At 40.4% G+C, this 25,000-nt stretch overlaps 1 long non-coding RNA gene across 1 annotated transcript; it reads left to right on the forward strand.

The window, feature by feature from the left end:
* The first annotated feature begins 1,715 nt into the window (after positions 1-1,715).
* On the forward strand, positions 1,716-14,348 carry LOC113586722 (uncharacterized). The gene is made up of 4 exons (XR_003411646.3): positions 1,716-1,885; positions 12,680-12,770; positions 13,427-13,542; positions 13,922-14,348. It is a non-coding gene; the product is annotated as an uncharacterized LOC113586722 (long non-coding RNA).
* Positions 14,349-25,000: the final 10,652 nt, after the last annotated feature.

Below are 25,000 nucleotides of genomic sequence, written 5' to 3' on the forward strand. Positions count from 1 at the left end.
AATAAATAAATAAAGTGGGGCCACGGTGCAGTTCAATAATAAGAGCGGTGTTAACTCAAGAGCGGAACCCCAGAAGCGTAGCTCATAAACAACCCGGCCTGAAGCAGCACTGTTCATTTGAATATTTACAAAAGTGATTGAGCTGTAATACTGGGGCTGACACCTTGCTAGAGGCTGGTGGAGTGTTTGGGCTTGGACTCACCCGAGACACCTTCCTAAATCACCAGCAAAACGCCAACATGCGCAAACAATATATATGCACATTGTGCTGTCGCTTCTTTCTCTCTGTCTATTAAGCATTAATATTTGTGGTAATGACTGCTAGAGGCAAAGCATTAACCACCTCTGTGCTGTTTTCATGTTCCAGACCCACACGTCAGGTTCGCTCTCATTGTCCTTGGGCAAATTCAGGACCAGCGTTGTTCTCTTGGGGACAGGAAGGGCTGGTGGCCTTCGGAATCTTCCTCTCGCCGGGGCCCCTTCAGGCCGGCAGCTGCTGGAAGCATTCATGTTTCATTAAGGATGAAACAAAATTGTGAGGGAGAGGCTGGAGGAGACCGGAAGTGGAATAAAGCTGTAAGAACATATGGAGAAGAATATATAATCAGACAACGAGAGGAAGATGGGTAAGAAGAGTGACAGAGAGGGCTAAGAGCAGAGATGAAAGGTAAAGTTTTATACACTGTCCTCTCTTGCCCACTGCTATTGTGGCGTAGCTTCTCATATCTTTGTGCCTGAATCATCCCACAGGATTAGACAAGCACTCCAATTCAGAGCCAAGACCTGCCCCTCTTTAAAGTCAGAGTTGCCAAAGACACTCATTCAGGATGTATCTACTGCTCTTCTGCTAGTGGAGACCATAGAGCTTCACAAATGCTGGCGTGCTCGTCCCAGCAGTGGTGAGAAGAACAACAGATGGAATGAGGCAGGTATAATCCTCCACCGAGACGCTGCCATGTGTCTTCTGACCACAGTGGGTGCATTGTTAGAAACCACAAGGAAAGGCATTGTGGGAAAGGTCAGCTTGCACTTGCTGATATAGTCTCTGAAATATTTTATTCTTTTGTTTTAACTTCCGTTGCTACCCTGTGACAACTGTACTCTGCTTCTACTGCTGCAGCACTCTCAGCAAATGGCATCAGTTAATTACAAATGTAATCTCAGGGGAAGAAGCTTTTGTGCTCTTACCTCAATATGGCAATCATATTACGTACATGTATCACACACACATGGAGGTGTTCATATGAAAAAATAAATGTTTGACAGGAACTGTCAGTAAGTAAAAAGGTGCATGTATATATAATATATATAATAATAAAATTACTTATAAAATATATAAAAAGGTTCATTGCAATAGGTTCTAAATTTCTGAGAGTGTAGATCAGTTCTTTCTTTTTGAGCTTCTGGCAGTGAAAACAAATGTCATTAATAGGCATGTCCCCTTGTGGGCAACATATTGATATAGATATCCAAGATTTCATAGTGGTCTTTAATACTGCTGACATCCACCAGATGAAGGCAGGGAACAAGTCAATCTCACTATCTATCTTTAAATTTCACTTCCTCAAACATCGCTATGCTCGCTCACACAGACGAATGTGCACAAGTCTTCCCGTGTACACAACAGAGAAAGAGGGAGCCACCCGTATTACTAGTGGCGGCTGGTGAAGAACCCAGCCGTGGGCGTGCGCATTCCAGCAAGCCTGCTACAGCGCTGTAGCAGGAGGAAAATCATCCTTTGGCGTTCACACGTCTGCTGTGCACTTGGAATTCTGGCAGAAAAAAGATTCGCTTCATCCATGGTTCACATACACTTTGCTTGTTCTGCTCCGCTCCTCAGACAGCAAAACACCACAGGAAACGGCCGAAGCAAGGTGACGTTTTTGTAAGTATTAGTAACAATTAAAATGCCTGCTTTCCCTACAAAGATGGAGCTCATGGGTTTTATGTTTCCACGTGGTGTCCTTTGGCAAAAGAATGCATTTCACAGCTTAAACTGAGATACGTTCATCTTTGGCATGTTTACCTAAAGCAGCCCCCATTGGCCTGTTCTCACTAGCTGGCGAGACATCTCATTCACAGTGGGGGTATTGATCTTGGCAGTCTTTGAGGGACAGGATTTCAGTACACAAGTTATTTAAGAGCCTGAACTAATGCAGTGTGATAGAGTCATTGTGACTGGCATAACTATTCCCTTTGGTGCTGTGCCTCGAGTCCTTTGCCCTTGTTCAGTGAAAGACGGTTTTGTCATTCTGCAGTTGTCAGGAGAGGGACAGGAGAGTGGGTTCCTCCGCCAGTCTGCCCTCACCTTTACGCACGTCGCTACTGTCTGCTAGTTCTGGACTGAGACTCCCCTGTTGCTAATCTTGCATTAAGGCCCACCTGCTTTTCACCCAGCAGGGGTAAATACCTTTGCATGAAGCCTGGAGAACAGCAGCACGTCTGTAGCTGAAAAAAATAAAATATAATCCCTACATATACCTTCTGAAAACACTGCACTCCGAATAGCATTGCTGCAGGTATAACTGATGCACAGGTGTCATTAAGAACTTTCATATAATGCATACTTACAATTTACAAAGACAAGTTAAAGTATGAAACTTAAGTCCTTGGGAATATGTCTTGACCTGAAATTCATTAAGTCTGTATTTTGTACTAGTGCAAGTAATAGCTGCTCAAGAAGGAACTGAGGTTACAGTCAAGGAAGAAAACTAATAATATTCATATTTAAAGCATTTAGTAGACCTGTTCATCCAGGGTTCCTTACAGAATCCTTTATCCTTAGTGTTGACTCAGCCTCAGTTAGAGGGTCAACTTTACAGGCCATATAATAGCAGAGGCTGTGCTACTTTTCTGTTATTTTCAAAAGAACCACATGAAGCCTGCCCACTCTTAGACAAATCCAGCAAGTCATGTGGTCTGCTCTGATACATGGTAAAGTCTCCAGACAGTGGAAATATTCCTCTGATTTTCACTGGCAAAATCAAAACCATGAAGAAGTCATAGCCTGTCTGTGTTGACTTGGCCTGTCTGTGATGAATATGATTTGACCTGTGAGCTCATTTGCTCATATAGTGATAATTAAATCTAAACCCACCCATCCATTTATTCTCATACATATAAGTGTTATCTGGTGATATGTTCTCCGGGTCTTCGCAGGTCTCCTGTCACAGGTGGACTATCTCATTACTTTTACATTTAGAAATGGGAAAGAGTGTGGAAGAGTGTCCTCCATGGGAAAGGCAATATTTCTAAACACTCTATGTATATTGTAGAGGCTGCGATGCTTTAGTGGAGAATTTTAATTGTGGGTGGTTTATATTGGAAAATTAAAGGGGTTTTTTTTGTTTGTTTTTTTTTGTTTTTAGTATCCTCAACTGTGGTGCAGGATTAGTTATAAACCAACCAACCGACCGACCAACGTACCTGCCAACCAACCAAACAACAAACAAACAAACAGACAGAGCAGAAGGTACCATCAGCACATAACATTTAACCATGCAACAGTGACCAAAAAGGCCAAAGAGATCACAGATTGTGCATTGACACATGAAGAGGTCTCAGGCAGAAGGGAGGCCTCCCTGATGGCACTACATATCTCTTATTCATCCCTCCACTCCCCTATTCATTTCAACCACACCATACAGGAAGACAATGTCACATAGCAGGTAGCTAACGATGAAATACAAATGACTCCTGTGAAGTTACACAACACCCCAAATAATTACATTTAATTAATTAATACAAAGTCAGCCCTAAAATGCCCTCCTCTTGGAAGCAATTACCAGTCATTTAGCATATTAAAGCATCGCTTAATTTTTGTTTTTATCATAGAGCCACACGAAGAAGTCAAGCAAATGGCATTTAGTTCTTAACAAAAGCCTTCACGCATCTCCACAGCTGTCTGCTCTCCATTCATTTTTCTCCTTGGTGTTTCGAAGATCATAAGTTCAGGGGAAAATTAAAAGGGCTGTCTGTGTTTAATTCAGTCAATTGTGGAGTGCATTTGATGAAAAGAGCATCTATCATCTTTAGGTATTGTGTGCGTGCTCATAATGAATGATCTTCTTTCAGGGGGTTGTGTTGACCACTACATCTGTCCAGCTGTTTATTGCAGTAGACCTTCATCTACAACAAAGATGATTATCTTGTTGTTTTGTGCAATTAATTGTGCTTATTAACTTCTAATTTGTGGACACAATGGGCCTTTTAGAATAGAGTTTGCTAAAATTCTCAGCGAGCTGGAGATGCAGTCTGGTATTTCGAGCAGCCGGAATAAATTGCATATGTGTCTATATTCACAGACAAGCTCAGTCTGAGCCAGAAGTTCAGCTTTTGTCTCATCTGTCCACAGCACATTGTTTTAATAGTGTAATATCTAGGTGGTCTTCAATATCATATACATTTTTCCCCTAACACTCTTTTCTACATGTTTAGGAGTCCTGCAGTGTGTCCTTGTCATTGGTGAGGGGTCTGATCTTGAAAGGGTCCGCTCTTTAGGGGAGGTGTCTAATCTCTGTGGGAATTTCTTCCATTTGGAAACACAAACTGCCTGACTGATGAGAGATGTCTTTTCCATTGCGAGTGGAAATCTTTCCAGTTTTGTGAGCTTAAACACCTTTTTTTTTTAGGTCCTCTGAAGTCTCTTTTGAATGGGTCACATTGCACATTGCATTACCGATTGCAACAGGTGTGCAGGGCAGGTAAAATTCTCATGTTTTGTATTTAGTTGCTCAGCCCTGTGGCAGTAGCATTTATGGTTAAAGGTGAAGTATGAGTATGAGGTATGAGTCCCATGTCAATCACAGCTACCAGTCAAAATTATTTGTAGGAGTCACCAGCCCAGAAATCTAGTAGAAAATAATTTTAGCATAGATTACCAGTCTTGTTTGGTACATGACCCAATGAGGCAAATATTGTGCAGTATGGTATATGTAGTTCTAACTAAGGCCTCCTGTCTAAACCATTGTGTACATGTTTTGTGTTTTTCTTAAATGAAAATAAAAGTGCATCCATTAGGTTTATCCATTACTGTAAACTATACAATTGATTGAATCAATATAAACCACATTATAAAACTTTAAAAACTCTCTGGTACAAATGCATAGCCAAACTTGTTTCTGGAACAAGCTTTATTAATATTTGTAAATGATTCACAGTAGCCAGCTATCAAGTATTAATAATTTATTGAATACGGTGAGCTCATAGAATAGCCCAGAGAAAGAACTGTAGACAAGTGTAGCAGCCAAGTTCTTGGATAAAGTATAAATATATCTATATTTGTCTTTCTATTAAAATGTATGTTTCTGTGGTGCTTGTGTGTGTTTGTGTGTGTGTGTGTGTGTGTGTGTGTATGAGAGAGAGAGAGAGAGAGAGAGAGAGAGAGAGAGAGAGATAGAGAAGATGCATTATATATCCTCATGTTCTTTTATGAAACCCCTCTTCTAGGGCTCTACTGCAGATAGCATTGATTGGTCAGGGCAGTCTATTTTATATTACATGACAGCAGAAGACTGTCAGGTAGTCCTCTTTGTAAAAATGCTTTAGTCTTTGATTAGCCTGTTAAGAGAACACTGTGTAAGAGGAGAGGTAAAATCAATGGAAGAAAGAAGCATTTCGATTAGAATGATCAAAACAATGCCTTGTCTAGTGTTTGTTCAGAACTGGCAGAATGACTTTTGCCTTCAGTCTGCTGCTCACTTATTCTTTTGACACAATCATCAAATTTATTAAAACACAGCATGATAAGTTTGCTGAGCAGGCTCAAACTGTCCTTCCAAACATGCCAAGTAGCTAATCCATGTTAGTTAACTTTTGTGGATATGTTAGCTGTTTTAAGGCAATGACTTGCATCATAACGCTCTGCAGAAATTTGGTTTGCATTTTGACCAGTGGTGCTACACACATGTCCACATAGGCAGCAGTGACAACAACTTCCGTTCTGCACTTTCATGGGAGTTTTGAATGTGACTAATAAACCCGTCGGTGGGTCACTTAAGCGAGCCTGTCGCTCTGAGCAGAACTACATTTATTCATCATGTGTGATATCTGATGGCACTATCCACATATTCACACATATGTCCCTTCCTGAGTAAGCATAAACAGGCCCACCACTCTGTCTGTGAGCTTCTTTGAAGCTTAGCAATGCATCTGTGAATATTTGCATAATTCGGACCATGATGTTCCATTTAAGGGTTCAGTCAAGTCAGATGGGTTAGTCAGAATGTAGCAACGTGTTACTTAAATGCCATAAGTGTTATATATATATATATATATATATATATATATATATATATATATATATATATATATATATATATGAAGCAGGCCCTTTTGCATTTAAATGTTTTGCAGGTGATTTTTCTATAAGGGGCATCAGTGCAGGTCAGTTGGATTGGAAATGTGCTTCTCTTCATTGGTACAACCAATGTGGGCAAATGAAACGAGAAACCAAGATGACAAATGGCCAATCACCTTTAGTTTCCTGCACTGTAAATATTTGGAACCAGAATTGAACTTGGTGGGTGGGTTGGAAAGAGTTTTAACACGATGTGTCAGTTGGCAGTCAAGTATTATGTGGAGCTTTCTGTTTAAACTAAGGCTGCACTTTCAGCCAGGAACAATTGTGCATTCTAGTCAAACTTCAGATAAATATTTTACTACACATGCAGAAAATTGAGTTTTGTATTGCAGTGTTTCTCACCCGAATTTTCAGGAACCACATTTGCAGTCCACTCCAACAGCCACTACACATGGTATGGAGTATTCAGTGATCTTAATGGCTAGATGCAGATGTGGCTCAGGCACTGGAACTGCCCAAAAACCTGAACTGACTGGTGAATCCAAAGTGCTACGTCAAGAAACACAAATCCGGCTTGGGTGAGAAATGCCCTTTGTTACATCTGCTGTGTGTTACTGTGCAATAATCCTAACGGCAAATATTACTTTAAAAAAAATTACTGACATTTAGGCAAACATTTAAGCAATTTTCTAGCATGAACTGTAAAAATAAATTCAAGTGTCAAAGTACAAGGGTGATGAAGCGATGGCTCCATATTGTGTCAGTGTGGCATGGTGCATGGATAACAATACTCACAGAATGATATTTACTTGCGCACCTGAATGGGTGATTCAGTCTCCTCATCAAAACATTTCCAAAGGCAACATTTGGAAGCAAAGGAAGCGCGAGCTAAGCAGCTGTAATCAGATTGTCCATGGACAACAGCTCTTAGCGGAAGGGTGGGGATTTTTGGTGGTGTTCCTCGTGGAGGAACACTAATGAAAAATAATGGTGCCATCCTTCTCAGATATTGCACTCCTGCTATTGGATTTACCTGCTCTGGCAGCGCGGGGCGTGTGCAGAGGGCCGTTGATCTCGTCACGTAATTAGGTTTGCCTGGTTTCATTGCTGTGAATCTGTACCTTGAGGGATGGATGCTTGGTGGTGATGCAGGTGAAGCCTCCCGTGGAGGCTGCACCCACTTGCCTGTGATGCGGCTGCTTCTGCCTAAGGTTGTTAGGGTAGAGGGGGGCATCTCGGCCTTACTGAAGGGAGGAGAGCAAAAAAGATTAAGTGGAAGCAATAAAGATGAAGACTTAACAACATCCCTCAAAGGTATAATAGTCCATGCCAAGCCAACCATGATTAAATTATTTCATAATCTATTGAACAGGATATGTGACATGACAGATAGATTATTAACTTTTTCACCAAGCTTGGTATTTGTATTTGCCTGGGTGTCACCTTTTACGGGGACATACATGTGTTTACAAGGGCGTGGTGTTACGATCTGGGTGCTGGAATATAGGAAAGTCCTATAGCTGAACAGAAAATAGAAGGACTTCCAGCATTGATGGCAGAAGGAGAGAGGTGGGGGGTAGGGGCTGAATTTAAAGCCCCGAAAAGTAAAACCTGCTTCATTATAATCGTACAGTTTTTTAGACTTGAAGGTGTTATGTCAAAATCAATGTAAAATACAAAATAAACCGATAATGCATCACAATCTCACAGCTGCCAGTTTCTAAGAATGTGCACAATTTGACCCATTAACTTTGGGGTGGATTTAGTGCCTTTGGTATTTCTTATGACTTCAGTAGTATGAAATCCAACAAGAATTGTTTCTACAATATCCCATTAATTCTATATCGAAGTAGGCTGGATAATAAACTGTGAACGGTGTGCTCTCTACTAATGCAGTCGATTTTTATGGACTGTTATTCTCAGGGTTTTATATTTCCCAGGCCTAGTCATACATGAGGATTTGTTTAAGAAGTAAGCAACCCGCTGACTTACACTCTCTGTTAGGTCCTCAGGACAAGGCACCTAAGCCTAACTTCAAATCATTGTTTCCTGCGTTTATTTTGAAGATTGACTGTCTTTCAGACTAGAGGAAATGAAGAAATCATCTTAGCAAGCGCCCTGGATTTCCTTTGTTCTTACTGTAAATTAATCAAGCAGCAATACTACAAGTATTATGAATGTTTCTTTTTTTCCCCTGTGAAAAAAAACCCCAAAAACCCTGTACTTAGACATGGTTGGATAATGTCAGAAATGATGTCCTTGTTAAGAGGACAGGGCAGACACAAGCCAGAACTAATCTGTCAATGTCACCCAAACATTTCGGTGGGCGCTGTGGGGAGACTAGAGGCTTCAGACGCGATTGTTGTACAATACCAGTGTAATGCTACAGGTATTTATTTCTTTTTATTTACAACTATATCCATATTTAATGTGCCAGTTGTCACTGAATGTCTTCAGGTGTCTGTAGCACAGAACAGTAGAGTCCCCTCGGATGTTCTTCCATGGCTTCAAGCACCAGCGAGCTACAGCAAGTCTCATGGTTTTTTTTTTTTTGTTTGTTTGTTTTTTGGGGGAGGTAGTTTATGTATATTTGTTGAATGTAGAATATACATTATACCGCTTTATGTGAGTTTTGTTTCCCCCCAGAATAAAATGATATGAAGCTGATGGAAGGTTTTGTCACCTGTACTTTTGCTAACCGTTTTTCCCCCAATCACAAGGGTGCACTGGATTTAGCCTCTAAACTACTGCACAGCAGATGTGTAAACACCATAATTTGTTTATTATTGTGCCAAAGCTAGAACTGTTGACCTAATGTGGCATTACCAGAGAAAGACAGAGAGAGATAGAGAAAGTAATGACTTCATAGTTGCAGTGGATGTCGTTTACATCATGTATCCAGACACAATCATGAATAACAAAAGGTTCAGAGAAAACACTAGCTAATTTGACAGTCTACATAACCCACATGACTATACAGACCAATAAGAACTATAGGACAGTCTACATTACCCACATGACTATACTGACTAATAAGAACTATAGGACAGTCTACATAACTCACATGACTATACAGACCAATAGGAACAAACAGGACAGTCTACATAACCCACATGACTATACAGACCAATAAGAACTATAGGACAGTCTACATAACCCACATGCCTATACAGACCAATACGAACAAACAGGACAGTTTACAAAACCCGCTTGACTATACAGACCAATAAGAACTATAGGACAGTCTATACAGAACATCAAGACCATGTACACAGAGTGTCTAGAATCCCTTAAACATACTTTTTTTTGAAGTGCATTGTATCATCACAATATGCTTTTTAGTATATTATTTTGGCAAACATGCAAATAGTTCTTATCTAATTGTCATTATCATTGCTAAAAACAATTTCACAAGTAAAATGGCCTGTAGCTGTAAACACTGAGACTAAAATGTAAACTTTGACATCAACATATATATAAAATACTGCTATATTTATCTATATTCATTCTCTGTGTGTGTGTGTGTGTGGGGGGGGGGGGTGTCACTGCTCAAATGCTTACAGAATGTATGAGAAAGTTGGTGCAGAGTGAAAAACTGGTTTCATGGTAATGTTGTATATCACTGACCTCATGCATGATAAAACAACAATCAGTGTGGTCTGAGATTCATTTTTCACTTCTTTTCACAATACGAAGTTTTGTACGTCAGACACCTTGCACGCCCTATTATGCTTTGTATTAGGAGCAGTTCTGCTCGTATTTTCCATAAACATGTTACATACTTTTTTCTTTTTTTTTTTTGAGTCATTCAAATATGAAACTCCAGAACCGAACAGGTTTCCTTTATGACAAGTTGCAGGTATTTCTGCTCTACACTTTCACTGGTGCTTTACATCCTGTTTTGTACCTTTGCACCACGACTGTCAGGCATAACAAATCATCTTCCCCATGCTGCTGCAACCCTACAGACAGCATCGTAGTGCTGATGTACATTAACGGCAAGACTAAGATTTGCATCAGGCTCCGCCATGTTAGATACCATATAAAAAAACATGTTGCTTTTAAAATGCACTCAAGAAAACCAACAGGGAGCAAGTCCAAAGGGAGAGCCAGTTGTTCAGGGGGAGTTTAGTCTCTGAGTGGCTGCGGATGCTGTAGGTGCCAGAGCGCAGAGTGCGAGCCAGACGGGACCCCTCAGCCAGCTTTCATTAGCGTGTTACCACGGCAATATGGGAAGCTGCCGAGAGCCCACATTCCTCTTTAAACACACTGCAGTGACATCTAAAATAAAAATGTCAGGATAATGAGACCTCTCATTAGATGGTAAAGAGGCTTATTTCTCCTCGGTTTGAAGCAAAGAAAGCAATAATCTGATGGGCCTGAGAGCAGACAGGTGATACAGATCATTAAACACTCATGTGGAAACAGATTGTGTGGGACAGGTCACTTGCTCCCTTGGAATGGTTTATGACTGTTACTCCAGCATGAGATCACTAAGACCGGATGTTCGTATTTTCTACTGGCCCCTTAGCAACTCGTACTAAATCTCTCTCTCTCTCTCTCTCTCTCTCTCTCTCTCACACACACACACACACACACACACACACACACACACACACACACACACAAACGCACACCCTAAAACCATTAAAACATTAAAATGCACAATATAATGAATTGTTTAATGATTTATTAGCTTTGGATTTTTTTCTTCCTAGCTATATCAAGTACTCATGCAAAGAATTATGGGAAGCCTGCATCTTTTTATAGCCAAAAGCATTCTTCTTGGTGCACTCTTTACATTCACTTTAATTTTAGGCAGTTTAGGAGGTCAGACTACTAGGGTATATCATTGGGTTGTCAAACTTACTAAAATGTTTACTGTGAGAAAGGTCCTCTCAAGAAGCTTATCTATTAAAACCTTTGGAATAGAAAACTCACAAAATGTTCAGATGGACTTCTGTACGCGATGCCGGAGATGTGAGTTAATAGTCACAGCATGCCCAAATGGGGGCTTGGAAGGCCACAGTCATGCACACTTTAGTGATTTCCCTGAGTGAACCTGCTCAACAAATCTGACAATCACATGATGAGTGTTCAAGAAGGCAGCCCACAGAAAATGTGATGGACTCTGGTCTCCCTGGACCAAAGATGGACATGTTGCCTGACTGACCTAAAGGGAACAACCCAATATAAAAAAAATAACATGTTCCCAGCAGTAGAATGCAGAACACCACTACTGCCTCATTACTTCAGTGTCCATATGCGTTTTATCTTTTATTCCTCAGGAGTTATAAATTATTTAAATAGAGCAAATCAGAACTGCTGAATTGAAATTCAAGTAAATAAAAGTAGGCTCTTTGTGTAGCTCTAACAGGTAACACTTTACAATGCAGTCCAGTACAATAACGTCAATAGTACTTAAGTATTACTTAAGGCACAGCATTATAACATGCTGCTGTTCTAACAGACAAAACCTCTAAATGGAGAACCCCTTGTGCCGTTAGCTTGTAATGGTGGAAAGCACAGTATGAATCAAAGAAAAAAGAAACCGCTTGAAAACATCATGATTTTGTTATAATTGTTATTTAACCACCTACTGTTTAAACAGAAACCCACTGTAATTTTTTTCTTATAACTTCAATAGGACTTGATTTATGGGTAATCGGCACTATGCCCATTTATAATTATAATTCTCATTTCAAACCCACAAACATAGTTAAATTTTGCTGTTGTGTGTGTGTGCAGCTAACGTAATGGAAAAATAGATGATTCTAGAAGAGAAAGATGGAGAGAGAGAGAGAAAGAGAGAGAGAGATAGAATGAAATACTGTAATTTTCTTCTCTCCGTATGCTGAGGAATGTGTAGAGGATAGAGCATAGAGAATGCATTAAATAACAGGACAGGGAATAAACTCAGCAGGTTTTTTGTGGTCTTGTGTAAATTGTGCATACAGTTTTAACATATATTACAATGGTCAAGCTGGACAGTGCTTTCACTCTTCTTCCAGAACGATCTAGAAGCTTCTGCTGCCTAAAAGACCAAAGTTTATTCAGCGTCATACAATGCATCTTTAAATGGATTTTCTTTACCCTGGTTCCCAGAATGCATTTGATAATGCCACTGGTAAATAATGCATTTGATAACTGCACTGGTAAAGCTTGTAAAGTGCCTGTGGGACTTGGTTGAACCCGACTCTTCGTTGACATGTTGGATATTTGCAGTTGTACTCCAGCCGGGCCTTGCTGGATATTAAAATGTGAGACAGAGGGGGGGCTATCTTGAATTATGCAATTGATTTTCTAGGAAATCTCCAGCAAGCACAAGGAAAACAGGCTATCTTGAATCTATAAATCACTGCTGCTGTGCTTTCTCAGATACAGTAAGAACCAACAAGGAAAACAAAATCTGGGAAAAATAAAATGAAGAGGAAAGTAAAAGGCAACCAAAGCTAAAGGAAATGATGAGGTAAGTGTGGGGAGAGTGGAAGGTAATAGTATTGTTACTATGACGGTAATAGTATTGTTACTATGAAGGTAATAGTATTGTTACTATGAAAGTAATAGTATTGTTACTATGAAGGTAATAGTACTGCTACTATGAACGTAATAGTATTGTTACTATGACGGTAATAGTATTGTTACTATGAAGGTAATAGTATTGTTACTATGACGGTAATAGTATTGTTACTATGAAGGTAATAGTATTGTTACTATGAAGGTAATAGTATTGTTACTATGACGGTAATAGTATTGTTACTATGATGGTAATAGTATTGTTACTATGAGGGTAATAGTATTGTTACTATGAAGATAATTGTATTGTTAGCGTAGGATAGTATTCGTTATTTAGTGTCAAACTCTCCATTGTTTAGGTGACTTGATTTAAATCCTGAAAGAAGTGAACTGCTCATGATTCTATATGTGATCAGTGTCTACATCATGTTACATTGTGTGAAAGTTATGTGCTTGTGTGTTTGTTTGTTTGTTTGTTTGTTTGTAATCAATGTTATGCCTGACTTGTGAGTTGAAGGAGGGTATGGTGTGGGCAGAGCAATGCCTTCATGTACTTGCTTTTGAAGATGTATGCATTGTAGATCTGACATCATTAATCTCTTGTTTAAGGTGCACTCTGGCAGTCTGAGGTGACAGACAGCACCAAATGGAAGATAACATGCACATTTCAGCAGTTGGCATGGGACTGTTTTCATTTTCCGCTCAACATAGTTTGCAGCTTTTGGGTATTCTACATTTATATTTCTTCATTGTTTGTGTCTCTAGTAGTGTGAACACATGGGCGTCAGTGTTTGGGGAAGATTCTCTTTCATTAGATCACTAGGACAACTCTAGTACTTTTCTGTAGGTTTGCCCATCTCAATTTCCACTATTTTCCACAAGGTTGCTATAACGGTTGTCCTAGAAAACAGGTGCATGCACTCTGTTGTAGGACTCTTTTGGTGATTAGACATGCTAGAAAATCAAATAAATGCCACACTCCATTGGTTTGGAGTGTAGGGTCTAATGTAGCAGGACGTGGTTTCTTACTCAGAGTGATGTAGTGCCATGCATGTTTGACATTGGTCCACTTTGTTCTTTCTGTTGATTTGGCACTTCTTCCAGACTTCCCTGGGCCGGGATCCATTCATTCACTCAACATGGCTTGCCACTTCACCAGCTGTGCTTCACTATGGTTAGGGTTCCTGAATATGACTGCTTGTTTTGTCATGGTTTTTTTTGAAGTGTTTGATGAAGTATTGAGTCTAGTGTTTGATTGTGTTTAGTGTTTGATTTTGTGTTTAGTGTTTAATTATGTGCTCACACTGTGCTCACACTGTGCCCTGTTCTTGACAATATCTGGGGATGTAGCATGGCAAATTTGACCATTTTTGCCACTTCAATTGCAGTGGAGTCACACATGTAACTTTGCTTGCACATTTTTGACTAAAGACATAACTCAATCATCCCAGTGCTCTTGTTCTTCTTACCTGTTAAGACCATACCTCAAAGCTAACTACTACAGTGCATGTACTGTATTTGAACACCAAATAAGAACAGTAGATGGGTTTGCTACTTTGTTTTGCAAATTGCTAATAAAACTTTATTTTACATTTGGCTTGCATCTCATTCCTGCTGCTCTCAAGAGATCAGTGCTGCCTAATTTTGAGAGGGGCTTTTCATAAAAGGAAAACTACACTACAAATATAATAGCAAAGAACTGAAGGTGACTTAATAGCAGAACAATACCTGGTACAGAATAAAACTAGAAAAGTCCTCAGCTTTCTGGTCTAACTCCTAACTGACAGATCAAAATCATATAAACCATAAATGATGTATTAAACCTTATTGTCATTGAACATGTGTCATATCATAATGGGGTGTATACAGTGTTTGGTCCAATATTGTATATATTCATGTCGACACAAAACTAATGGCTAGTTTTTCATCATATCTCTCATCCACAACTTGAACAGCTCATACTATACTGACGAACAGTTATTTTGCACATTAAACCATGTCCCATTATTAGTTCCTCAAGTCTGGTCATGGAGGCCCCTCCTATCCGACTGGGTCTCTGAAACTGAACATATCACCTGGTATTTCATGAAACAGGTTAATTGGCCAGCTGCCCAAACACTGTTGCAAATGTCCACTTCTGTGTTTTGAGACATATTTCTGCTCCTGGGCATAAGGTCAATCTTGAGTTGTTCAGACAAAGTTCACTACTAAAACTAAAGAAATGTAGGAAACCCTCTGAAAATGAAACAGGAACAAAGCCTCTGCATTCTCTGATACCTATCAACCTGGAAATCAGTTACTCCCGCAGACAATCTCAAATTAGGGTTAGTCCTGTAGAAACTCTGAGACTCAGCTTCTGGTAAAATAGCTTTTCACTCTCTTAAGTCACAAAGTTTTGTATCTGGATACTTGTTTTTAAATGACTTCTGATTGCCTTGATGCTGGCAAAGATGATACATAGTGGGATTTGTCTTCCAGATGACTCAGAAGGAGCCCTGGGGGGGGGAGGGTAAGAAGTTCCAATACCCTACACAGATTGGAGGATATAAAGAATTGATTTTCTCTGGTGTAATAAGAAGAAGAGCAAGTGCATGTTTTTAGCACCAAATCTGAACAAAGCAAAGCAAAACTCTCAAATGGATGCAGAGCTGGGCCCTTACACCAGTTCTGTATTGGACTGTGTCCACTGCAATGGCTTTGCTGTGATAGGCTGTTGGTTATGATAGCTTTTGTCAGTTACAATGGCACAAACTTCACAATTCTTTAACATGCTGAAAGGGAAAATGATTAATAAAAGAAAAGTGAAACCATTTGCAAGATGCATACACTTTCCAATATTGCCTGTTCTCATAGTAATCTCAGTCCAAACGGACTGTTCCGGTCTAAATATGGGATTAGCCGAGAGCAAGGCATGCTATAGCCAAGGATGGACGGACAGACGGACAGACATCCGCATTGTAGTGTACACGCCATCGTAAAAGGATCCTTCACATGTGCCAAAAGCAATAAAACACGGAGTTAAAATACACACAACTTCACAAAACTATATCGGATCCAACGAGCTATGAAATCGCCTTAGGGCTAGAGTAGGTAGCTTGTGTTCACAACAGAGATAAGTATGGATGTCCGTTGGAGGATGGGTGATCTGACACGATGAACACTGCATTATGAGCTACTCCTTTCCAGCTTTTGCTGTTCTTCTGCTTCTTCCCCAGAAAAATTAAAAAGAAATATGCATTGCTCTGGTCGCACACAACCAACAGCTTCTTGAATCACTGCATCTAATTTGCAACAATTCCCAAATTCTCCCTGGCAGCTTATTTATTGCCAGGTTTAGCGGTAGAGTGGGCAAGAGATTACATCATCAGGGTGTAAGCGAACTGCACAAGCATTAAATTGGATTGAATCCTATTATCGAGTGCATTTCTGTGTTGGTTATTTGTTGTGAGAATCCAGAGGAGAAATGCAAAAAAAGTAAAAAAAAAAAAAAGCTTGGAATTTAAAGGTATGGCGAGAACACAAGGTGCTTGTTAACGGGCCCTACTCACAGGCTTGCTATTTCTGAACATGAACAGGAACCAGGATTCCTAAAACTCACTCGGGGGCCTTGGGTTCAGCACTAGGAAAAGCTCTGGACAACACGGTGGAAATGGAAGCGTCTTGGATCTACCACTGGACATGTTGGTGCTGGTGGTGTGAAGAGCCGTTGAACTGGTCAAAGCAGAGGACCAAAGTGACCAGTAATTCCATAAGACGAAATAAAGAGATTAAAACAAGGACAAAAATGTCCTTCTGCAGGAAGTGAAATAAAAAGATTTTATCCTGTTCACTGAAATACATAAATGGGGTTCCAATGCAAAAAGCAATTACAGGAAATACATGTAGTCATTAGTTATGCTGTAGGTACATTCAAATTTTGGGATTTAACAGAACTATAGAACATGAACTAGTTAAACCCTGAACAGAAAAGATTGTCCCTTTAATGTATTGTAAAAAAATTATGCAAAATTATACATACATGGGCAATCTAACCATCAAGAAATGGACCCCCTAGTCTTCACTCTATTCTCTTTGAGACTGGGAGTCATATTTTGTACATCCCAAAAGTCCTTTTAAATGCCTCAGTTTCAAATGTCCACATACAAGTAGAGGGAAGAAAAAAAATGTCCTCGTGATTTCAGAGATGAAAAAAAGCTACTATTTCAAAGTCATTATATTAATAATCTAAATGGACGTTTTATAATTTAATACATGCAATTTATGAGCGATGACTTTCTACTGAGATATCAGCAGATAGAGTGAAAAGAAACAAGAGTCTGAATTAAACCTCAGATATTAAGCTCTTTTGTGGACAATAGCAAGGCGCACAGAGTAACAGTCGTCAGTCCTTAGCCAAGCTGCCTCTCGCCCTCACAGATGACGGGCTGATCCAACACTTTCCTCCTCATGAAAGGAAAAGAGCCTCTGAGTAAAGAACTAAGCTACTCTGCTTTCACATAATTATGCATATATCATGTTAGTGAGACCTAGGATGCATGTGTATGTATGTGTGTGTGTGTTTGTATGTGTGTGTGTGGGTGTGTGTGTGTGTGTGTGTGGGTGGGTGGGGGGTGCTGTCCTGTGCATTAGGAGGTAGCGGATCTGCCTGGCTTAGTTTAGGGAAAATGCTGCTATCTTCCTCTCCAATTTACAGAGAGAAGATATGTGTGTGTGTGTGTGTGTGTGAGACAGAGATCTAAGAGGCAAAGCGTGTGTGTGTGTGTGCGTGTGCAAGAGAGAGAGAGAGAGAGAGAGAGAGACAGAGAGAGAGCTCTCCAGGTGCAGTGTTACACTCTCATCCACTATAGTCTCTAACATCATCCATGGAGAATATTTCAAAGCACTAAGGACATTCTCCTGGCCATCATTAACACTCCTATGAAAGTATATATGTGTGTGCAGAGAAACTACATTCAAACTGCACTCTATAAATATAGTGGCTGATATTTGCAGAACCTATAAATACCCCACCCATCTCTCTTTCTTTCTTTCTCTCTCTCTCTCACACACACACACACACACACACACACACACACACACACACACACACACACATGCACACACACGCATGCACAGAAACTGAAAAAGGGCATTTTAATCATAACTTCAAGGCAGACTAGCAGAAATTGTGTCCACCAGTGTGTGTGGTACAGCAATAATTGTGTTGGTGTTTAACCATTTGTGTGGTCAGGTAAGACCAGAGGTCTCCAGAACAAGACAACGCAGTCCTTCTCTACAATTGTACAACATGGGTCCAGAGATGGCCAGAAATACAGGTGTGCCAAGAATTAAGGCAGAGCAGAGACAGACTGCACAAACCTTTTCAGAGTTAATCATGTATGCCACATTCAGTGAGAAATAGAACACAGTCATCACAATTACAATAATAAGTTCAATAGTGAGTATATTTGATTAAGCATTGAATGACACTGAAAAACATAGTATAGAGTATAATTGTACTATAATATACATTTACTAGAGAGGTCAGCAGGAAAATTACTGAGCATATTTTTAAAGCATTTAGTACTAGCATGCTTTAGTCTTTAAGAATCTTCCATTCTGACAATTGCATGTGTGTTTCCTCCCAGGTTCCCTTTGACTTCACTGTTGATTGCTTCTGGAGGGCTTCACCTTTCATTAACACCGCTCGTAGCATGCACACACACACACACACACACACACACACACACACACACACACACACACACACACACACACCATTTGAAAATTCAGAGTTGTTATATATCTGAGTGTGAATAGTAACGCGGAGATAATCAGTGCGCGAATCATGCTTACCCTGTCATGTTTCTTTAAGGAGAGTGCCCAGCATTCACGCTGCCAGACACACAGTGCAGAAATGTGGTGAGAAGTCATTCATTTTCAGCGAGAGTTGGCTAATTACACAAGCAGGAGATGGGGAGAGTGGAGCAGAGTTAAGCGGGGTTTCGCTTCAGAGAAAAAATGAGGAAGTGTCATGACTGCCAGCGTGAGCAAGGAACACATGACTCCTTTCAGGTATATGTTCCTTGTCAAGACGGAGTAGAAATGTATGTTTCAATCTTTCCTGTTCTGTCCTGTGTATACTATTATATATAAGTGTATACAAAGATCTACCTGAAGAAACATATCATAAATTGTAGGGATGTCCAGTGAGGATGACTTGTGAATTAACAGCCTGTATCAGCTCGTAACTTAAGCAAACTAATTAGCTTCAGTCACACGGGGAGCACCAGCACTTGCTCTTACCAAGTGTCAATTAATTACAATAAGTCCTTTAATTTGTCTTGCACATATTAAGCTGTGGTCATCTGGATCGGTTTTGCGAGTACTTTTTATAGTTATGCAGTTTGTGTAGCGCAACGGTGTAAAGTGAACCCAAGCCAATAACAGCTACCAGCAACCGATGGATGTCTAATTGGGTCATGTGAGGTGAAAAAAAACATGTGACTGCAGCGACAGGATTAGAGTACTAGACCTGCTTCCTTTATTCCAAGGTGGGGATGAAGTTACCCTTACATTTATGTTTTGAGTGAACCTTCACTTAATCCAAACATTGTGTTTCAAAAGTTAAATTCCAAGCACCCATTCAGGAAAGGAAGAGTGGTTTCCGAGCTCTCGGAGTCCCGGAGGGGAAGGTTTAGGATAGTTCATGGGAGGCCTGCTATCCCCTGTCCTCATCAAGACATCGTCCAAGGAAAGTTTTATTCTGGAAACCTCAGGAAAATAACGTATCAGATTAGGGGTGAAGGTAACTGTGAAGGTCTTGTTCTTCTCTTCCCACTACTCTGTCTCCCTACACCCCAGTTTAATTAGGGCTTCGTCGTGGTCTTGAGGATCCATCTTTTCACAGCAGTGCCATGTCTATCGTCAGACTCATCACATCCCTGCTCTCCACTGACAAAAAGAGACATAATTAAAAATGTCCCAGAATGCCTGACAGACCGCAATCCACTCTTTCTCTTATTTTTAATTACAGTTCTCTTTAGACCTGAACCATTCAATCAGCACTATCTCAACAATATTCCAACAATATTGTGATATTTTTTTCAGTAATGCTGAAATAGCACATTAATACCACTGTGTTTGTGTGTATGTGTGTGTGTGTGAGAGAGAGAGAGAGAGTTGTAATATGCAGATGCAAATCATAAGAAAGCAAAGATTTAAATTATAAGAAGCAATAGATAATCCAACAATAATGTGTTTCCAACATAGAGTATGTATTGAGTTTGAGTACATGAAAAATGTGTTTTCTTTAGAAACTATGTTTTAAAATGGTTTATTTTCCTACTGGAATGATACACATTCATAGAGCCATGCAAAGAAAACTCCATTTCTCTTTTATTCAAAACCATTTGTTTAAAAGTGTGGCTGTTCTGTAGAACCCATCTGTGCTGGGAATGGTTGCTACGGCGAGTTTGCTAATCCCCCCTCCCAAAGCTGCTTATTCACTCACCCAGCGTGTACAGCAGTGACTGGGAGGGAGCCATACTGGAGCGGAGACGGATGGGAGAGGAAATGAGACAGGCAGTGCTCAGAGACAGCTGTACGGAGCCTTTGGCACCATGTGTCGGGAGCAAACAGGACCCTTGCTGTCCGATAAAGCGTGCACAAAATGGTTGCATGGCATGTAGATCAGTAGTCTACATGCCATCTAAATGGGGAAAAAAAAACAGTGAAAGCACTTCTCTCCCTTCTACATGTCCATTTGAGGGAGAATCATGCCAAATAGAAGTGTGGTTGATTATGTATTCGTTCTATTCACTAAAATTCAGCCAATTAGCAACAGCCTGTTTTGCATAGAAATTTCTCTGCCTCTTCAAATCAGGTCCCAGCAAATACAACATGCACTAAATCTTAACGCATAGCAGTGTTCAGCAAACAAACAAACAAACACAAACACAAAAGTAGTAGTAGTGCTAATAATAGCAGTAGTAGTTGTAATGTTAAGAGCAGTAGTTGTAGCATCATAGTATTTTCATCAGTAATATGTATTTTATTTTCCTACAGATTGACTTTCCACGTAAGTGAAGCCAGATGTCTATTTGTCTGAAGTAAAGTATCAATTATGTCTCTGTGTAACAATTCAGTGGGTGAGAGCTTCATTTGTTACACCTCTGCATCACTGTACTACTTGCAACCTCACTCTTTACCTCTTACCTCACTCTTTACCTCTTACCCCGCCTCTTACTTCTTACCCCACCCCTTACCTCTCACTCCGCCCCTTGCCACCTCCCGAGGTTTGTTGCTGGCTTCGTGTTTGCCAAATTCTGCTGTTTCACTGCACCTTTCAAACCATGGGCCTCACAAGCAGAGTGTAATTAGTAGGTGGTCCCATACCTACCACTAATTGGATGCTCATTTCCAACTTGCCATGACCGCATTTCGTGACTGCATCACGCTGCGTTCTGTACTGCGCCGTCTCGCGTATGAACCCGTGGCCCTGGCTCCCCTGCGCCGATTCTGAAACTGACTCGCTGATTTGACTAATGCCAGTAAAACACAGAAAGGAGACGTGGGGCATGAGAGAAAGATAAAGCAACAACGGAGCATATCAACATGCACAACCCACCGAGAAGGGAAGAGGAGGGAGCCCCGCACCCTCTGGGTTTTAAATACACCTGGCAACATGTCATTTACGCACCGAACAGCTTATTAAATATCTGCTTCTCTTGGCATCCACGATACATGGGGACCAGGATGAAAGGGCATGGGGGGGGGGGGGGTGGAAACAGTACGGGGGGATCAGTGGTGATGTCACAAAAGCGATGCCAAATCAAGACATTGTTTACTTCATTCTGAGAAGATCAGACTCTCTCAGCTGGTCGCAAGACTGCAGGGACTCACGGGATAAAAATCAAGGAAAGAGAATGGTACTCTTGAAAATAAACATGCATTTGAAGACACCCACGGAATCGAGTATAAAATAATACTGGCGTGCCGTATTTGTGTCGAGGAATTTTTTTTAATTTTTTTTTCCAAACTGTAAAAACGGCATCGCCTTATAGTCCCAAGGCGACGCTTGAGAGGGAGAGAGAATCAGAGAGAGGGAGTGAAAGGGAAAGATAGGAGAAATCAAAAATGAGTGCAGCGCAGAGCCGAGCATGAGTGCGTGCTGCACCACTCCGAGAAAGACAGCTGGTTAGATGTCAATGAGAGAATGGTTCTTTTTGGGGGAAATCTAATTTCAGGCTAGACTAATTTCTCCATTATAGGGGAGTAATTATACTGTTGCCTGCAAATCGAAATAAGAGAATCAAAGGAAATAAAGAAAAAAATAATTAGAAGAGAGAGAGAGAGAGAGAGAGAGAGAGAGAGAGAGAGAGAGAGAGCAAAAAGATTGCTATTCTTATTAAAATAAATAAATAAAGCAAATAAACAAGCATATAAATAAATAATCGAATAGGACATATAAAGCTGAAAATATGAAGAAAATGCTGAGGTAAGCTTGTGTGAAAGGCCAGAATGGTGAAAATGATAAACTCTGTCACAGCTAATTGGTTCCAGTTGCAATGAAAAAAAAAAAATATATTTTATATGATGACTGAAAATCTGAGCATCTTGACCTTCATCTGAAAGGTTATTACTCGTTTACTCGTTAGTTAATGTTGGAGTTTTTAATAGCAGTTTTTTAATGCAAAACTTCTCATGTTAATAGTGCAAGTAAGCTCTTTCTCTCTCTCTCTCTCTCTCTCTCTCTCTCTCTCTCTCTCTCTCTCTTGCTCTTTCTCCCCTCTCTTTCTTTTAATGTGCTGTATGTATTAAGAGAAGGGTGCTCTTGTATGGTTTCCATCCAGTATACTTCAAGCTTAAGGAGTTTTCTTTCCAAAGCTTTGTTGTAACATAGGTCAACAACACAGACAGGTAGTGAAATCAAAAACATATCCCAAGTTCACAGACACAGGACCACAGAAAGGCTAACAAGATTAAAGAACCCGAGTGTATCAGAAGTCTCAGAAAGGCACGTGACAACTATGGCAAGCCTTTTTTCACAGGACTGAGTGGAAACAGAGGGCTATATAAAGAAAGTGTGATGAGTCCACAGACTGCGAGCAGGCGGGTGAGATGAAGATGGATGTGGTTCAGCAAAGCAGAAGGTCCACGCAGAGTGGCCGAGGCTGACTTCTCCCATCAACGCACCATGAATGGCTAATTAACTGAAGCAGGTAGGCTTTGAATATTGATGTGTGAAGGATCTAAAAGGGAAAGTAAATCACTTTACTTTTGTATGGTTTGGCTATTGCACTGTAGACCAAGTACTGAAAGTTTACTGCAGTATAACCAACATTTAAACAGTACACTTACATTAACAGCTAAAAATAAAATCTCAAGATTCTCATACCCGATAAAATGCTGCTTATTCACAGCTAAGAGCCTCCTCAAACACATAGACCAAGCAGTAGTAAGTCTTCTCCTTATTATTGAAACGAAATATAACAAATAGGTGGTCTGTGCATTCAGCAGCATTTTAGAGTGTGTGTGTGTGTGTGTGTGTGAGAGAGAGAGAGAGAGAGAGAGAGAGAGAGAGAGAGAGAGAGAGAGAGAGAGTATGTGGTGTGTGTGTGTGTGTGTGTGTGAGAGAGAGAGAGAGAGAGAGAGAGAGAGAGAGTATGTGGTGTGTGTGTGTGTGTGTGTGTCTGTGTGTGTGTGTGTGTGTGTGTGTGTCTGTGTGTGGAAAAAGCAGTGAGCACAAAAACTCTGCCCTTATATATGAAAAGGTGATTGATTATTGACTGCCCTTATTATTGATAAAATGCTATGAAATGTCCCTCGGGCAAGATGGGTGGGGAGAATACAGCCCTGAGTGTTTTGCTTAAGATGAAACTTGTCTCTCTCTCTTTTTTTTTTTTTTTTGATCAATGGTTATGTTTTGTTGACGCGATCATTTCAAAGTTCTCAACTTTGCTGAACTCTCCCAATTGAACTTTCAGAACCTTCCTACAGGCCAGGACTGGATGATGCAGTGTGCACTGCTGAGACATATGTTTTGTGAGGAAGTGCAGCTTTGCAGAAATCCGTTTTTTGAACGCAGCGGAGGGCTTTGGGGCTGTCTCGCTTCTGTTGACTTAGCTCCGCTAAACAGCGGAGTGGGAGTTGAAGAGAGAGGACGAAATAAACCGTGTGTGATGGTGTGTTATGGTGGCTAGATTAACTAGCTGTATTAAGGATTCTGGGATAGGGGAGGTCCCAACAGCTCCCTGGCCCCCAAAGTGCGGCCTACACTTCGAAGACTTCCTGCCATTTTCTCATTCTTTCCCCCATTAGAGCAATCCCCCAGGATGTGCTGAAACATTTGTCTCCATTAACAGTTTGGGTTACAGCAGAGCTGGGCTTGGTGTTTGCTGCTGGAGGAGACGTGTCCATAGCTCCTGCAGATCCACTTACGGTACACACAGTGCTAACCCCCTGCTCCTGGAACGAGGCCATGGCCAGGGCACATATGTTCAGACGTGCTGCTAATTCACAGTCAGACGCTAACGGGCCCAAGTAGGAGCATGCCTTCAGCATAACAGCAGAGCGTTAGAACGCTCCTACTCGAACTTACGCTTGCATTTCCACCTCAGAAATCCTCCCATTTTTATCAGAATATGGACAATTAGCAATGAAACATTATATGAAAGTAAATAACAACATCAGTGAAATATGATTAACTGTTCACAATTAATGCATTATAGTGTGAAAAAAGTGTATTTAAGAAGTATTACAAAATTGCATATTATAAAGTATGTTATAGGTAGGATTTAAATGTGCAGCCAAAAACTAATTTCAGTAAATTAGCATTTCATTACCCTGCTGCTGTTAATTTAAATGATAATGAACTTAAATATTGATTTAATGATTCTATGTTGAATGAATGTGTGCATAAGTTGTGGGGGATAACTTTGGGTCAGGATAGCAACATCCAAAAATGTAGTGTTGCTGATTTTATTAATTTATTTATTTGGGTGTGCGTGGGGGTTGGGGGGTGGTCAGCATTTCAACAAACAATGCACTAACTTAAAAATAATAAGTGGGCATCTCATGCAGACAGCATAACCTGTTTACTACAGCCAGTGAGTGTAACATTTCAGTGTAACATTTCTCAACATTTCTCCTGCCAATCTTCATCTCAACCCATTAGTGGGCACAGTCTCTTTGGAAAGGAGG

This window comes from Electrophorus electricus, chromosome 16, assembly GCF_041902795.1.
Source record: "Electrophorus electricus isolate QZ-2024a chromosome 16, ASM4190279v1, whole genome shotgun sequence".
NCBI classification, from domain to species: domain Eukaryota; kingdom Metazoa; phylum Chordata; class Actinopteri; order Gymnotiformes; family Gymnotidae; genus Electrophorus; species Electrophorus electricus.